Raw genomic sequence first — 18355 nt, forward strand, 5'->3', positions numbered from 1 at the left:
AGCTATTTATACTGAATTCCAAACTAAGCCAATGCTCAATGATGTGTGACGCCTACTTTAGTTTCTCTTCTCAAAATGAAAACAAAGAACTTTTGCCATAAATTATAACTGATTTCAGGAGAAAAAAGCCTTTAGCGTCAGTTTCTGGAAATGCACTCACACTCATGAACTCAACCCTCACCCATTTCAACAAATTGCAAACAAAAAACATGGCTGGAAAAGTTGTGTAGCAGACTTAGTATAAGAACGTATATATATGCCATTACTAGTCGGGGTGTGTATGTGTGTGTGTGTGTGTGTGTGTGTGCGAGTGCAAGGTATTAAGTACAAAAGTTTATGCAAATTATCAGCACATAATTTATCACATTCACCATCACACTTCCATATGAATTCACAATGTGATAGGAAATGTTTACCGCCAAACCAACACACAACAAAAGCCCTACAAATTGCATTGGGCTGGTGGTTAAGGGAGAGATAAAGAAAGGTTTATGGCCAACAAATACAAAAAACGATCCAGACAAATACTTTAAGGGTTTCAAATATATTGTTAGAATAAGATTAGCCTTTGTTTTTATCAGCCATTTTTATAAGCCTCAAAACTAAATCTCGTTTAGGGTAAACGAAATTCGTTATACTTACCCTAACATTTTGGTTGATGTTCAAACTTTTGCTACCACTTTTGAAACCATCACAATCCATCAGGCAAGTAAGTATTTCAAACTGAAAAAAAAAATCACCATTAGCCTCCTATTTGGCCTCAGCCAATAGTTGCCGAACCTTATGTTGCAACGTCATTGCAAATGATGGTGTTTTTCTCGCGAATTTAGCGTATTTGGTAATATTAACTGTTTTTAAGCTGTTTGTTGGGAAAAACAAAACTTTGTTTGATGATATATGGCCAAGTGGAAAAACTAGCTGAAGTTGGCCAGGACAAGCTCCAAATGGAGAAAACAAAATACCAACTGAAATGATGCCACCAGCTTTGGTGAATTTAAAAAAAAAAAACAAAAAGCCATAACATGCATTAACGTTTACACATGTAGCCCAAGAAATAGGAAATGCCCTTCATCATGGACCAACCACATGATGCACTCATATCGCCACCAATGACGACGAGATGGAAGCGTGGCAAAGGTGGTCATGGCATTACTGTTGATGTTTGTAGTGCTTCAACCTAAAACTTTGTTAGTCAAAGTTTGGCTTAGTGTGGCAAGGGTAAGCGGCTTTCATTCTCCCACCTACAAAACGAAAAACACACACATCCACACATATCCTTAAACAAACATAAAATCACTTATATGCACTTGCAGAGGAGTATGTGTGTATGTGTGAGTATGGGTTTGGGTGATCATTGCATGTCACCTACAAAGTAAAACCGCAGACAACAAAAAAAAAAACAAAATCCAACATCTGGTGTTAGATGAGCACTTTCTGGTGGAACACATTTAACCATTAGTGTGTGCTGGTGTTGGCAATGGCTTCCGACAGTTCTACCACACCGTAACACTACAACATTAAGGCACCAACATACATCATCTACATGAAAATACCCCGAAAGCTATACATCGAACCATAAAATGGTGTCCGCTAGTTTGTGTATGGGTCATTTTCGAAATCTTCAGCTAAAATTTTTTTAGAGGACTAATTTCATATGCAATAACACACAGTGTTGTCAAATCGAAAAATCTTGGAAATAATTCTGGAACTATACGTAGTCAATTTTGAGGTGTTTTCCAAAAAGTATGAAAACTTTGGGGACCCTAGTGGCCCCAGAGGCTGATCCATGGGGCTTTGTGTCTTCGAGCATGTCAAGATTTTAATTACTTGCCAAACACTCATATATGGGCAAATCGGCTTGATTCTTTTTATACCCTCCACCATAGGATGGGGGTATACTAACCTAGTCATTCCGTTTGTAACACCTAGAAATATTGATCTAGAATATATATATATATATATATATATATATATATATATATATATATATATATATATATATATATATATATATATATATATATATTCTTGATCGTCAACATGCTGAGTTCGTCCGTCTGTCTGTCGAAAGCACTCTAACTTTTGAAGTAGTAAAGCTAGCCGCTTGAAATTTTGCACAAATACTTCTTATTAGTGACCACCGTAGCGCGGAGGCCACCGTAGCGCAGAGGTTAGCATGTCCGCCTCTGACGCTGAACGCCTGGGTTCGAATCCTGGCGAGACCATCATAAAAAAATTTCGCCGGTGGTTTTCGCTCTCCTAATGCTGCCGACATTTGTGAGGTACTATGCCGTGTAAAACTTCTCTCCAAAGAGGTGTCGCACTGCTGCTCTCTGTTCGGAATCGGCTATAAAAAGGAGGCCCTTTATCATTGAGCTTAAACTTCAATCGGCACTCATATGTGAAAATTTGCATCATATTCCTTAGTGGAATGTTCATGGGCAAAATTTGCCATTTTATTTCTTATTAGTGTAGGTCGGCTGGGATGGTAAATGGGCTAAATCGGTCCATGTTTTGATATAGCTTGGGTCTTGTTTTCTTCAGCCTCTAGGACGTAATTCTTCTCCGATTTGACTGAAATTTTGCACGTATTGTTTTGATATCACTTCCAACTGTGCTAAGTATGGTTCAAATCGATTAATAACCTGATATAGCTTCTATATAAACCGATTTCGGGTCTTGACATCTTGAGCCGCTAGAGAGCGCAATTCTCATCCGATTTGGATAAAATATTGCATAAGGTGTTTTGGTAAGACTTCTAAAAACTGGCTCAGTTCCTATCCGATTTGGCTGTAATGTTTCATGTGGTGTTTTGGTATCACTTCCAAAATTTGTGCGAAGTATGGTTCAAATCGGTCCATAATCTGGTATAGGTGCCATATAAACCGATCTTGGATCTTGAATTCTTGATCCGCTAGAGGGCGTAATTCTCATCCGATTTGGCTAAAATTTTGCATGAGGTGGTTTGAAATGACTTCCAAAAACTGTGATGAGTATGGCGCAAATCGCTACATAACCTGACATAGCTGTCATATAAACCGATGTGGGTTCTTGACTTCTTGAGTCTCTAGAGAGCTCAATTCTCATTCGATTTGGCCCAAATTTTGACATTGGTAAAAGTTGGGGGTTTAGACCGCGTGTCATGCATTGGGTATATACTGAAGTTGTCACACCTGCAATCCTATATGGTATTGTTGTCGGGTGGACGGCGCTTCAAAAGTCCACATACTGTTCAATACTTCACCGGATCCAAAGTATGGCTTCTTTGTGCATCTAGTCGCACTAAGGACGACACCATTTGATGCATTGGATTTAATGCTACATCTAATGACTCTGGACATTGTGGCTAGACAAATTGCTGCGACCACTGCCGTGAGGCTAAGGGAGCTTTCTCTTTGGTCATGTGGCGGCTACGGAAACTGTTATATCCTTGATACAATATCCGATGTTCCAGGCAGTGTGGATCACACCATACCAGAGGGGTTTTTTGATAAAAAAAAAATTATTGTACCACGAATCCTGTTAGAATCGATGGGAACTACGACATCCTTGGTAATAGAAGTTACATAGACTTCTGTACGAATGGTTCCAAACTAAACGACTAGGTGGGCTTTGGGGTGTACTCTACAGATCTAGAACTGGTCATATCGAAAAGGTTACCCGACTACTGCAGTGTGTAACAAGCGGAGATCCTTGCAATTAAGGAAATGGTGAAATGGCTAAGACATAATAATGTCATAACACTAATTGGCACCAATATCTTCTCAGACAGCCAGACATCCCTTATATCCCTGGAGAATGTATTCCTGAACAGATAAATCGCCCTCGACTGCCGAAGATCTCTCAACGAGTTGACTGAACAGTTCAAAATTCTCCTTTTCTGGGTGCCGGGCCGCAGAGATATCCCACGGAATTGTAAAGCGGACCAGCTTGCGAGACTTGGAACTACCTTACATATTCCAGGAACACTGGAGACTGTCGGTGGCTCTAGCAACATATAAGCTAAGTATTCAGGACTGGGCCCCAAGGACAACGAATGATAAATGGTCACAAAGAAAGGCTGTGAGCATTCCAAAACTATGTGGCCTAATCTAGACTTGAAGAGAACTACTGCTTTGCTGTCATTGGCTAGAACAGACGTCTCAGTCATTGTGTCGGTCATGACAGGTCACTGTCTAATCGGAAAACATGCTAACAGACTGAAGGTTGCCAGTAACGACTTTTGCAGAAGCTGTGAGGACGTCGAAGAAGAAGAGACTATAGAACAACTTCTGTGTGTGTGTCCCACACTGGGAGTCAGAAGGAGTTCCACTTGAGGTTATTATTTCTTTGAGAAACTGTCTTATTTAGCGGATGTGAACATTCCAAATTTGTTGGGCTTTTTAAGGCGATTTGATGGCTAACAAAATTTCCTCAATATATATCGGGGTTTCCAATAAAGACTTGACAATTTGTATACCCACCACCGAAGGATGAGGGTAGGATGAGGTCCGTCTGTCTGTTGAAATCACGCTACAGTCTACAAAAAAGAGATATTGAGCTCAAACTTTGCACAGATTCTTTTTTTTTTTTTTTTGTCCATAAGCAGGTTAAGTTCTAAGATGGGTAATATTGGACTATATCGTGATATAGCCCCCATATAGGCTGATCCGCCGATTTAGGGTCTTAAGCCCATTAAAGCCACATTTATTGTCCGATTTTGCTGAAATTTGGGAAAGTGAGTTATGTTAGGTCCTTCGACATCCTTCTTCAATTCGGCTAAGATCGGTCCAGATTTGGATATAGCTGGCATATAGACCGATCCTCCGATTTAGGTTCTTAGGCCCATAAAAGCCACATTTGTTATCTGATTTCGCTGAAATTTGGGACAGTGTGTTGTGTTAGGCCCTCCGACATTCTCCGTCAATTTGGCTCAGATCGGTCCAGATTTTTATATAGCTGTCATATAGACCGATCCGCCGATTTAGGGTCTTGGGCCAATAAAAGGTGAATTCGTTGTCCGATTTTGCCGAAATTTGGAACAATGAGTTGTGCTATGGAACTCGATATCCTTCTTCAATTTGGCTCAGATCGGTTCAGATTTAGATACAGCTGCCATATAGACCCATCCCTCGATTTGAGGTTTTTGGCCAAAGGCCCAAAGGCGCCTTTATTGTCCGATGTCGTCGAAATTTGCAACAGTGAGTTTTGTTAGGCTCTTCGACATCTTTCAGCAATTTGGCTCAGATCGGTTCAGATTTGGATAAAGCTCGATTTAAAGTGCGGGTCCCAAAAAGGGCGCATTTATATTCCGACGTCGCTGAAATTTGACACAGGGACTTATGTTAGACTTTTCGACAACTGCGTCGTTTATGGTTCAGATCGATCTGTATTTGGATATAGCTACCGAAAAGTCCAATTTGTTGTTCTACAAAATTGAACAAGGACTTGTGCCTTTTAGACCACTAAATTTTTGTGCCTAATTTGATCCAAATCAGACCATATTTCAATTTAACTGTTATTGAAGCATAAATTATACATTTCTCACTGTATTATGACGAAAGTTGGTTTACGTATATACCCAAGGTGGTGGTTTTCCAAAGTTCGATCCGGTCGGCCTCTGTGAATGAGATGTTGATTCGTGAGGCACATGTGGATTTCACCTTTCACCTTAGTCGTTGTTCGTTCCTGTACTTAACCATGATAAAAATGTTGAATTTACTGAATAGATTGACAAAGACAGTTCGATGATTAGTGTAAGAGTGTGTTAAAAAAAAAAAATTCAAAATTGTCAAGTCGCTTTTGGAAACCCTTTATAACAGTGGTGATGAGTACCCAAAGTTTGTCCCGGCCGTTTTTTACTTGTTTACCCTTTTGCAATAAGAGTTTTCAATTTTTTTTTCGAAATTGCCCATACATAAAATTGTTTGTCGTGTTAAAAAGTTGATTTAATTTAGTTACCGTAATGCAGTCATCAACCAAGCAACTTTAAACATTTTGCCTTGTCTATTTTCCTTTTCCCCTTAAACGGCAACAGCAAGCTGTAGGAAATTGGAAAATATACTGAGCTCCGAGGACGATGTGGTATGAGAGAGAGACTCAGTTTCCATCTGCATGAGCATACTAATGCAATTTCCAATAACCATCAAGTGCAAAGTTTCATAAAAACACTCGACGGACTTTAGTCGCACTTCAACACTCACACTAACACAAAAACACATTGATATGCAGCTGTTATTTGACCATATTGACATTGGCCGGTGTCGGTGTTGGTGTTGAAATGGTCTAAGGCAAGCTACGTCAGCACCAAAGCTGTTGAGCTGGAAAGTTTAAAATTTTTTCCATGTTTGCGGTAACAATCAGGCGTAAAAATAACGCAACATAAGGCCCAGTCAAATGATTTCACCCAAATGCATATTGGCCAGCCATGAAGGATGTTGGTCTTTTATAAGAAATCCAAAAAAAAAAAAAAAAAAAAACAAACACTCAGGCACACTTACGCATATAGCCAATGTTTTAAATGCAATGCACCACATATAATCACACATACATACATATGCATGTGTACTGCCCGTTAGCTCTGCTTGTCAGTGGCAATTGTGGTGGTAAGTTTTGTGGTAGTCCAATAACCAACACTGTCTCTTCCATATGTTCATTTGTGGCAGCAAATTCACAGAATTATCTTTGATTCGCTTCAAGTCGATTTGAAAGGCAGCTATGTTTGCAAGTAGAAAATTGAGTTATCGTGGAAAAAGTGAAACACTTGGGACCATACATCATAGTCGAGAACAACTACGCTATTTAACTGCATTAAACTACAAATTGATGTCCTCAGGAAAAACTGTTATTTATGATTTTTGTTATGTGATATCTTAAGACCATTTTCATAACAAAAATATTTAAAAAACAAGTAACAGCGTGCTAAGTTCGGCCGGGCCGAATCTTATATACCCTCCACTATGGATCGCATTTGTCGAGTTCTTTTCGCGGTATCTCTTTTTAGGCAAACATATGATAAAAGGAAAGAATTGCTATGATATTGGAGCTATAAAATCAAGTTATCGTCCCATTCGGACCATAATTGAACTCAGTGTTGGAGACCATAGTAGAAATCGTTGTATAAAATTTCAGCCAATTCAAATGAAAATTGCGCCGTTTAGGGGCTCAAGAAGTAAAATTGGTAGGACTGCCCTGCACGAGGTTGCGCATAAAATAGAAAAATCCTTCGATGCCAAAACGTACACACAGGCGGTATGCATTGATATCGAGGGGGCTTTTAACAATGTGCGGACGACACACTGATGCAATCCTTAGACCAATACCGTGTGGACCCGGTCCTTAGAGACAAACATAAATATATGGGAGAACGTGGCATAGGGCACGCCACAGGGGGGCATTTTATCGCCACTCCTATGGGTGACCACCATAAATGACCTTAAACGGATGCTGACTGAGGAGTGACTTGAACCCGTCTGCTACACGACGATGTTATAATACTTCTAAGAGGTAAGGATACGAACGAGCTATGCAGAAGGGCCGAAAGGGCATATGACTGGGCTAGATCCAGAGGTCTCAATGTTAACCCAGAGAAGACTGAAATATGCCTGTTCACGAGGAAGACGAAGGTGGGCGAATTTAACGCACCATGTTTCCTTAATAAGACGATTTCAATAATCTTGACAGCAAACTGAATTGGAAGTGTCACAATCAGGAGCGTACTGAGAAGGCTCACAGATGTTGGGCATTATGTAGATGGGCAGTAGGCTCGAAATGGATAGTCCACTGGCTTTACAGAAGCATGATTAGACCAATACTTACTTACGCCTCACTGTTATGGAGAAAAAGTGCAGGACCATACAACAGGTTCATAATACATGTTGTCTTGGCATAGGCGGAGCGTTGAGGATCACGCCCACTAGTGCACTTGAGACTATACTAGATATCCGACCCATTGCTTTACAGATTAAGTGTGGGGCAGCCACTACGGCTATGAGCCTTTAGGCGATGGGAGAATGGATTGAGGCTGGAAGCAGCTCATACCATCTCAGTATAATCGAGGCGACGATAGGAAACCTGGAAAGAAGGGGAGAGGTTACCGATCGGATACCTGAGGTGAACCTTGATGTCGAGTGCGACGCACTGCTGCAGTCTTGGATTGACGGAACCCTAGTATTGCCACCTGGAGGATCATGTTACACGGATGGATCAAAGCTAGAGGACAGAGGGGTTTACATTGAAAACCCAGGGACTGACATCTGTTTTAGACTGCCAGACCATAATACGGTCCTGCAGGCGGAGATCCCGGCGATCACGGAATGCGTGAGGTGGTGTGGTGCTAACGCGAGGACGTTGAGTGTGAACATCTTTACCGACAGTAGAATTGCCATAAGGGCAATAACAACCAGGACGGTAAGGTCACGAACAGAAAGAAGGAGATTAACGCCTTCTCAGGGGATGGGAAAATCCGCATCATTTGGTTGCCGGGCCATAACGGAATAAAGGAAAATGAAAGGGCAGACGATTTGGCGGTGAAGGCCAGAGGACTGCCGTCAATAAACTTGGTTATCACGAAGCCTTTCGCGGCGACGCAGTCCGAGTTAAGGGAGTGGGCGACGAATGCGCATGAAACATTGTGGAAAAGCGAAAAGGTCGATAGGACGGCGAAAATCCTATGGGGGAGATCCAGATCGTGAGAGGACGAGGCTTCTACTGAAAGGAAGCAAGAAGGAGGTCATTATAGCTATTGGTATCATGACGGGATACATAGGACTACGAGCTCACTTATGTAAAATCGGTGCGGCAAATGATAGCATGTTTAGGGCATGCGGGGAAGAAGATAAGACGTTGGAGCATTTCCTTTGTCATTGCCCGGCTTTAGCGTACAACAGATACCGATACTTAGGTGGAGACACAATACCAGACATGAACCAACTTAGGGGAGTGGAATTGAAAACAATTAAGTATTTTGTAAGTAGCACGGAATTCCTAACTTAAAATTTTCTTTTTAGAGGTTACTTTATAGTTTTTAGAGCGCACAACAAGCCGATCAAAGTGCTTTGACAACATGCTTTTACCCATTGTGGTGTTTATAATTTAGCTCTGCAGCATGGTACCAATCCAGTTCCTGCCTAATAGTTCTACTCTAAAGTTTCCCAGAGCATTAACTATCGCAGAAGTATTAACGTTGTTGCAGACACCTTCTATGTCTACAAAGTAATCCAGGGTGTATTGTTTATGTTCCATGGACCTCTCGATCTTTCTCACAACCCTATGCAGAGCCATCTATCCTTTCCCGAATATTCGCATCAATAAGTCTTTCCACAGTCTTTAACAGAAATCATGATAGGCTCTTCCGTCTAAAATCTTTTGAGGTTTCATGACTACGCCTTCCTGCCTTAAATATGAAGACAACCATAACTTATCTCCAACTCGGTGCTAAGTAGTTCACATTCTTTAATGAGCGCTAGCCATGGATTGATGAAGCTCCCCGCTTTTTATAGCATCCATGATATAATACCATCTAGCACGAAAATTTCTAATGTGTAAAGCTATTTATAGCGTAGAGGACCTTATCCGGTCTAACTAACTTGCCGATCCCGATGTTGTTCTCAAGCTAACTGGTTGCTATTCGCACTTCACTGACAGCACAATAAGTGTGTTTTGAGAAGGATGTCGAGATTCTCAGTACAGTCATTTGACCAAGTGCACTTGCCTACATACATATTTTCCCATGAACATTCCCCTAAGGAACAAGGTATACTTCTCTCATATCAGAGAGTGCAGTCGTATTCAAGTTTTAGCTCAATGATATGGGGCCACCTTTTTATGCCTAGTCCGAACGGCATGCCCCTTGGTGACACCACTTGTTATAGAAGTTTTAACATGCCTTAGAAATGTCACCAGCATTATTAAGGGGGTAACCGCAGCTGACAATTTTTATTGCTAGGGTGGGGTTCGAGTTACATTTTGCTCATACTCTACTCATTCTGGCCGTGTGCTTGGTATTGTCTAGTGATCCATAGAATTCAATCCCGGATTGCTTCTTTGCTCTAGCAGTGCCTTTCTTGCACTCCTTAATTTTGTCCTTTTATGGCTACCAGACTTCTCTTAAGCCTTTTCTATATCTGCCGTAAAGTCTTCTACATCCGAAATGTTGATCCCAGTTTGTCCTCTAAGGGTTTCGAATACATTTTATTGGTATCACCTGGAGATGTTGTATACAATTATGGTCCGAGAATTACTTCTTTTTAGATACCCTCCAGTCATTGAACTTATTTTGACGTCTATCCGTAGTTAGTATGAGATCAATGATCTAATCCCAAACCCTGAAATTATTCAAAAAATATTGAAAAAACGTTAGTGGGGTTAGCACCTCTGTTGCATATCGTACGACTGTTAGTATTAATGAAACCGACTCAGCTCCGCCCCACAAAGTGTGTTCTGTGTATGTATTGCCCACATCGCGTTCCAAACCTCGCTAGGTAGAGCTTCTCGCAAGTTTGCCTTATATTAAGAAGAGATGAGGAATTGTTTTCCGTTCTTCAACTCCACTCCTGCTAGTGAGAAATCTGCTGTGCTAATTTGTGGGCACAAATACGGGTTAATGCTGTTTTGTACGATTAGGCTGATTTTTAAACAATTTATGTTCTTAAACGAACACCCTTAAACAAATCGCTCCTTCTCTGCTAGATGATTGTCTGACGCCTGCTTAAAGATGTTCAGGTTAATCTGCACAGCTAAATCCTCATTATTATTTCGGAGAGGATGTGCAGGTCAATTCAAATTTATGCCGTCAAGCATCTTTTCGGGGCCGTCGATTTCATCATCTTCACTGTCCGGACGCGGCGGTGGTAGATCTTCACTTTGGTCCTCTTTAGGCCAAAAACGAGCCCTTTTTCGAATTTCTGAAGGGTGGAGGTGAGAGGTACGATGCTCAACGCCTGGGTTCGAATCCTGACGAGAGCATCAGACAGAAAATTTTCAGCGGTGGTTTTCCCCTCCTAATGCTGGCAACATTTGTGAGGTACTATGCCAAGTAAAACTTCTCTCCAAAGAGGTGTCGCACTGCGGCACGCCGTTAGGACTCGGCTATAAAAAGGAGGCCCCTTGTTACTGAGCTTAAACTTGAATCGGACTGCACTCATTGATATGTGAGAAGTTTGCCCCTGTTCCTTAGAGCAATGTTCATGGGCAAAATTTGCAATTTTTTTTCCACACCAAACGGGAGGTTAGGCGCTAATCGTCCCTCTTGTTTTTCGCCGCTAGGCACTCCAGGGCTGTTGCATGCCATCTTGGCTTACCAAATTCTAGCTCCCTTTGAGAACTCATTCGTGCGTTTATTTACCCTAAAGCAGTGGTAGTCATTCAGGGCGAAGTGTCCCCACCCTAAAATGACATTTGACAGTTAAAGAAGGCGCAGCGGAGCAGGCCCTGTTCGCTTATTAGCTTATCAAGGATGAAAAATATGTATGGGATATACAACTAAATCTGAACCGATTTAGATGAACATTTACACACATAATGGGACATTAAATAAAACATCTTCTGTCAAATTTTGTAAAGATCGAAGCAAAATTATGGGACACCAAATAGAAAATCTTGTTCAACATTTCATAGAGATCAGAATAAAACTGTGGTAACTATAGCCATAACGGCCCATATCGTGTGAATAACATATAAGGGGGCTACATCTAAATCTGAACGGATTCCATTGAAATCGAGTAAGTCATCTAGTGCCAAATTTTGTAAAGATAAAAGCAAAATTGTCTGCTAACTATAAACATAATAGCTCATATAGGATGAAGGTTATATTGATGCTTTATTCAAAACTGAACAGATTTGGTTCAAAATAAATCGTCCTCGCGCTAAAAATAGTGATATCCTCCAAATTTGACGATAATAGGACAACAGATGAGCATTGTACTTTGATCACAAGAATACATGGAAAGACAGAAGGGCAGACAGACAGAAGCGCAGACAGACAGAAGGGCAGACAGACAGAAGGGCAGACAGACAGAAGGACAGACAGAGAGAAGGACTGGCAGACATACAGGCGAACACAAAGACGGACAGACAGATGGACGGACACAGCTTTTTCGATTAAGCCAATTTTTGAACTCGATCCCTATACTCAACAATCCTTCTCCATCTTAGCATTGGAAACATTTGACAAAGTTCTAATATCCTGGACCATAGTGGAATATTGGAGCGGAATGAATATTTTGATGTGTTGCAAATATATATTCCCGGCACTCAAATGTTCTATTGAAAAAAAATAAAGGGCAATTTATTTTAAAATAAACATGAGGCTCTTATAAACAATTAACTTCTCAAATGATTTTGACCAGTTGAACTTGGTATAGAGTGACTTCTCACAATTTGCCGCATAAAACATTTCATAAAAAATTCTCACTTTACCCCCCAAACCTCCCTTCTCTACCAAAAAGAAAAAAAAAACTGATTACATATTTGAGGATATTGCTACTGAAAGCAATTTATAAGCATATTGCTACTTTGGTGACAGTAGCCAACTCTTTAACAGCAGCATCATAGCATCAGTATTCCAAAACATTTCCTTTGAACCATTAAACAAAGCTTAAGTATACTCTGTAGCTAGCCATTGATGAATGTTCTAAAGAAGGAGTGGAAAATGTCCGGCAAAATGGATCCTTCACAGACTTGACTATAAATCGATGCTTGGCCAATGCATGCAGACGATGTCAATTTTTCTAAAGTGTCTGCACTTTGAGGAAATGAAACAAAAACTATGGATAAAATATTTAAAACAAAATGTAAACATTTTACTTTCAAATACTTGACAATGCTTGTAAACATTTGTTGCAGAATCCTTGATGGGATGCTATAAAGCACTGTGGTTGCGAAGAGATTTTTAACACATGACATAGATAGACTTAAAAGTAACTGACCTAACAAAGATAATACAACAAATTTGGGGAAATTTTTTCTTTATTTGACCATCTAATTGTACCAGCTTGGATACCCTGTTTGTACACTGAAATAAAGTTGGTCGAATTCTTGGTGTCCTTAAATTTAATTTCCTGTTTACTAACGGACATGATAATCCGTTTCAAATTTAGTTCACAGATGACTGCCCAATTATTATTTTTTGAAAATTCATTTTCTTTACTTACTTTAATTGGCTATGACAGCATATTTGTTCCACTAGCCGAACGTAGAATAGCGTTCCAAGCGCCCCGATCTTCTGCGCTCATTCTAAAATCTCTGATTCTAAGTTTCGATTTGTCTCCCACAACTTGATCTTTCCATCGGGTTTTTGGCCTTCCCGGTTTGCGTGTACCACCGTGTTTGCCTTCAAAAGAATTATTTGCTGGCGCTTCTTCAACCATTCTGACAACATGACCTAGAAGAAGAAACTTTCTCTCAAATACTCCAAGCACTGCCTCATCTGCTTTCACAAGTACCCATGCTTCAGAACCATATAACAGCACGGGTAGCATCAGTGTCTTGTATAGTAGAATCTTCGTCTGTCGAGAGGTGGCCTTCTTTCTAAACTGTTTACTTAGTCCAAAGTAGTATCTGTTTGCCAGTATTATTCTTCGGTTAATCTCAAAACTGATGTCATGCGTTTCGGTTACTGCGGTGCCGAGGTATATAAAGTTACTGACTGTCTCAAAGTTGTGGTTCCCAACTTTCTCCATTTTCTATATCTGCTCGGTTGTACAAGGTGTTTTGGGAGTTGAAGCCATCCATTTCGTCTTATCTTCATTTACTGCCAGACCCATTTTCACTGAATCTCTTTCGATTCTTTCATAGGCAGCAGTTACTACTTCCGGTGACCGAACTATGATGTCGATGTCGTCGACATAAGCGAGTAGCATGTATTCTCTTGTGATTAGTGTGCCATATCTATTCACATCTGCATCTTGTATAATTTTCTCCAGCAGGATATTAAAGAGATAACGCTGTCTCCTTGTCTGAAACCTCGTTTGATATTTAATGGTTCGGAGAGATTTTTTCCTATTCTTACTAAGGAACTCGTATCAGCAAGTGTCATCCTGTAGAGTCTTATAAATTTTGCGGGGATACCAAACTCAGACATGGCTTGAAATGCCTTTGAACGTAAAGGAGTATCGAAAGCGGCTTTGTTGTCAACAAAGAGATGGTAGGGTCTTTTCCAGGGTTTGGCGCAGTGTGAATATCTGATCCAGGGTGGATTTACCAGGTCTAAAGCCGCATTGATAGGGCCCAATTATCTCATTGGCTTTAGGTTTTAATCTTTCATACAGTACGCCCGAGAGTATCTTGCATGCGATGGGGAGGAGACTTATTCCTCTGTAGTTGGCACATTCCGTCTTGTCTCCTTTCTTGTGTACGGGACATAGTATGCTGAGGTTCCAATCATCTGGTATGTGTTCTTCTAGCCAGATTGCGCAGATAAGCTGATGCATACGCCTTATCAGCGTGTCACCTCCGGTCTTAAATAGTTCAGCGGGTAACCCGTCGGCTCCTGCTGCCTTGTTGTTCTTTAGTCGGGTCACTGCTACTTGGACCTCATTCTGACTAGGAGGTAAACATTCTATCCCATCATCAGGGATTGGTTATGCCGTATCCTCTTCGCCGCCAACGTCAAACACTAGCAGTTGGGTAAAATGTTTCTTCCATATCCTCAGCATGTTATCTGCGTCATTTACCAGATTTCCTGCTTTGTCTCTGCAGGAGGATGTGCCTGCACCAAAGTCATCGGTTTGATGTTTAATTCTTTGGTAGAATTTCCGAACTTGATTCTGACTACTGTACATCTCAATTCGCTGACACTCACGTCTTTCCATTTCCTTTTTCTTTCTGCGGAATAGACGTTTCTCCTCTTTCTTTTTCGCCCGATACCTACTGATTGCAGGGTTACTCTATATGCCGCATTCTTGGCTTCAGTTGCATCTCGAAACTCTTGGTCGTACCATGGGTTTTATTGGAGGAGGCTTCCGGTACCCAAGTACGGATTTCGCGGCATTTTCCATGGAATGGGCAATAGTTGGCCACTGCGCCATTATATGAGCGGAACAATGAGTGCTTTCATCAAGCAGTTTGAGTCAGTCGAGTGGAGTATGCCGCTGCCATTTATTGTGTTTGCAGCTTTTCAATATCTAGCTTCCGTGCAGTGTCAGATCGTACTTTCCTCGCCATGCACAAACGAACCTTTGCAGCAACGAGGTAATGATCCGAATCTATATTCGCTCCACTGATCGATCGTACATCCAACACGCTGAATGAATGCCTTCCATATATCACAACGTGATCAATTTGGTTCCCCGTGTTTTGATCGGGTGACAGCCATGAGGCTTTGTGTTTATTTTTATGTTGAAATCTGGTGGTTCTGACTACCATGTTTTTTGCCCCGGCGAAATCAGTCAGCCTCAACCCATTACTAGACGTTATCTTATGGAGGCTAAACTTTCCGACTGTTGGACCAAAATTGCCTTCCTTCTCCCCCAACGATTTTAATATCATGGGCGGGGCAGCGGTCATATTCTCTCTCTAGCCGCTCGTAGAAAATATCCTTGGTCTGCTCGTCTTTGTCTTCTGTCGGGGCATGGACACAAATAAGGCTGATTTTTAAAAATTTGACTTTTATGCGGATTGTGGCTAGCCTCTCATCCACCGAAGTAAAGCTGGAGACAAGGTGTTTTAGTCTCCGACTAACCACAAATTCACAGCCAAATGCATGCCTCGTGTTAAGGCAGCTATAGTATAGTTCGTCACCGTTTGGTGTTGCAGTGACGCCATTCCCAGTCCATCGCACTTCCTGTAAGGCGGTAATATCTGCCTTGTACTTCTCTAATACATACGCCAGCGGGTATTCTGCACCTTCTCTATAAAGAGTGCGGACATTCCAGGTGCAGATCCGCAAATCAAGGTCCTTTTTTGTTTGCGTAGGTCGTCATAGTTGGGGGGGGTCCATTTTTACTATTCCTTTGTTTCTCATAGTAGTTCTCATAGTTTTCCGGGGCGGGTTACTGGTCCTGCTCCCCAACCGCATAGGTTTTGTAACATACCTCGTTGTGGCGAGTCGCTTGCTCCAAGATCCGACGCTCGCCTCCTGCCGCCCCTAACCTGGGAACAGACGCTGATGTTGCCCATTCCTTATTTGAAAGCGCCAATAACTCTCCTTGTTATCTCGAGTATCATTGGCACTCAGTATTTATTTAAAAGCCAGTGCCACCTGACTCCCTACTGAGACTCTCCTCTCGAAAGATTTTCATTACTGGCAAATCATTTTCCAAAGAACTTTTTTTTATAGTTAGGAAACAAAAAATAGACCGAGGGAGTAAAATCTCGCAAATAAGTTGTAAGATCTACAAACCAAATGTGTGGTCCAGAAAGATCCGTATTAAGATATTCCCGCCAAATACACTGATATACCGACTAAGGGGTCTTGAGAACTATAAAGCCGGATTTGTTGCATAGTTTTGTGGAAGTTTGCAAGAAAGAGTTTTATTTGATCACTCGACGTCCCTACTGAATGTTACATATCGTTCTATAACGGAGCATATTTAGATATAGCTGCCATGTAGTCCGATCTCCCGTTTTGGGTAAATGAACGCAAAGAAATGCGCATTTTTTAAGAGATTTCGCTGAAGTTTGAAACAAAGAGTTGCACCCTTGCTGAGTATGGTCGAGCTGGAATCATATTTCGATATAGCTGCTATATAGGCCGATGTTTCATCTTTACTACAAGAAATAGTAACCATTCAATTATTATTTTGACTTTGTCTATGACATCACAGTGCATTGGTGACTCTGAAAGTTGAAATTTGCTGCATTGCTTATTTCAGACAAGCGAATGTCTTGTTTCTTTATATTTCAATGGCTTTCAACGTAAAACCCTCACGGAATGTTAAGAGCATGTGTGCCGTATGTCACCACTCAAGGCATTTTCCTATGCTGTGTAAACTTCAATGTGCATGTCTAAGAGTGTATTGTGCGGCAGAACTACTCTATTCCTGCCTGCCTGTCAGTGAGCTGTACTTCCCTTAAATGCTCGTATATGAAATTATCTCAAATATGTGCTAACTTTATTTTGTATCTCAATCTTTTTTCCATCCTTTACATCCTTCAAGGTATTTTGTTATTTTTTTATGTTGTTTTACTTTTTTTCTCTCCTTCATGCTTGTTGACATACATCTTGGCTGCATGAGGACATGCCCCACCCAGCATGCCTCGCTCTCACCAAAGTACTGGCATACTATATGCAAATAACTATAAGTCTGTAATTTTATGGAGCCAAACACCAACAAAAAGAAATACGTTCAGCAAAAAAATGATGTTGTATGCATGTTGATGGATTTGCAACAAACTAACCCAGAGTATGTGGGTATTTTGAGTGTTTGCGTGTGTGTGTGTGTGTATGGAGGACTAGCATAATCCCATTGTCCCAACTGCTTAGAGTATCCTGTTCCGGTGCAGGACTTTATCGACAGCTTGTGTCTTCTTAACACATGTAAATTATAGCATATGTCTGGAAACAGGATATTTTATAGATCTAAAAGAGTGACCCATGAATAAAACTCAAAGCAAAGGACAAAAGTAGTAGCAGCAGTTCACTTAACAAATATGGGACAAAGGAACATGAAAACAAGCCAATTGGAAAGGATCAAATAGCACTATAAACTTATTAGAGTGAAACTAGTAGAACTTTTTTTGAGTCCTTTATAACTTATTGTTGTACTACAAAAGAGTAAACGAATATTTGTGCTATAATTATACCCACCACTGAAGAATGGGGGTATATTCATTTTGTCTTTCCGTTTGCAAGACATCTAAATATCCTTTACCGACCCTATAAAGTATATACATTCTTGATCAGCGTACAAATCTAAGAGGGTCTAGCCATGTCCGACCGTCTGTCGTAAAAATCTAAGACGATCAAGCCAAGTCCGAGTGCCTGTCGTAAAAATCTAAGAAGATTCGTCCATCTGTCTGTTGAAATTACGACTGTAGGTCCTTAAAAATAAACATATTGGGTTGAAATTTTGTGCAGATTCCTTATTTATACCCACCACCGAAGGATGGGGGTATATTCATTTTGTCATTCCGTTTGCAACACATAAAAATATCCATTTCCGACCCTATAAAATAAATATATTCTTGATCAGCGCAAAAATCGAAAACGATCTAGACATGTCCGTCCGTCTGTCTGTTGAAATCACGCTACAGTCTTCAAAAATAGAGACTTTGAGCTGAAACTTTGCACAGATTCTTTCTTTGTCCATAAGCAGGTTTAGTTCGAAATGGGCTTCATCGGACTATATCTTGATATAGCCCCCATATAGACCGATCCGCCTATTTAGGATCTTAGGCCAATAAAAGCCACATTTATTGTCCGATTTTACTGAAATTT

This window comes from Stomoxys calcitrans, chromosome 2, assembly GCF_963082655.1.
Source record: "Stomoxys calcitrans chromosome 2, idStoCalc2.1, whole genome shotgun sequence".
NCBI classification, from domain to species: domain Eukaryota; kingdom Metazoa; phylum Arthropoda; class Insecta; order Diptera; family Muscidae; genus Stomoxys; species Stomoxys calcitrans.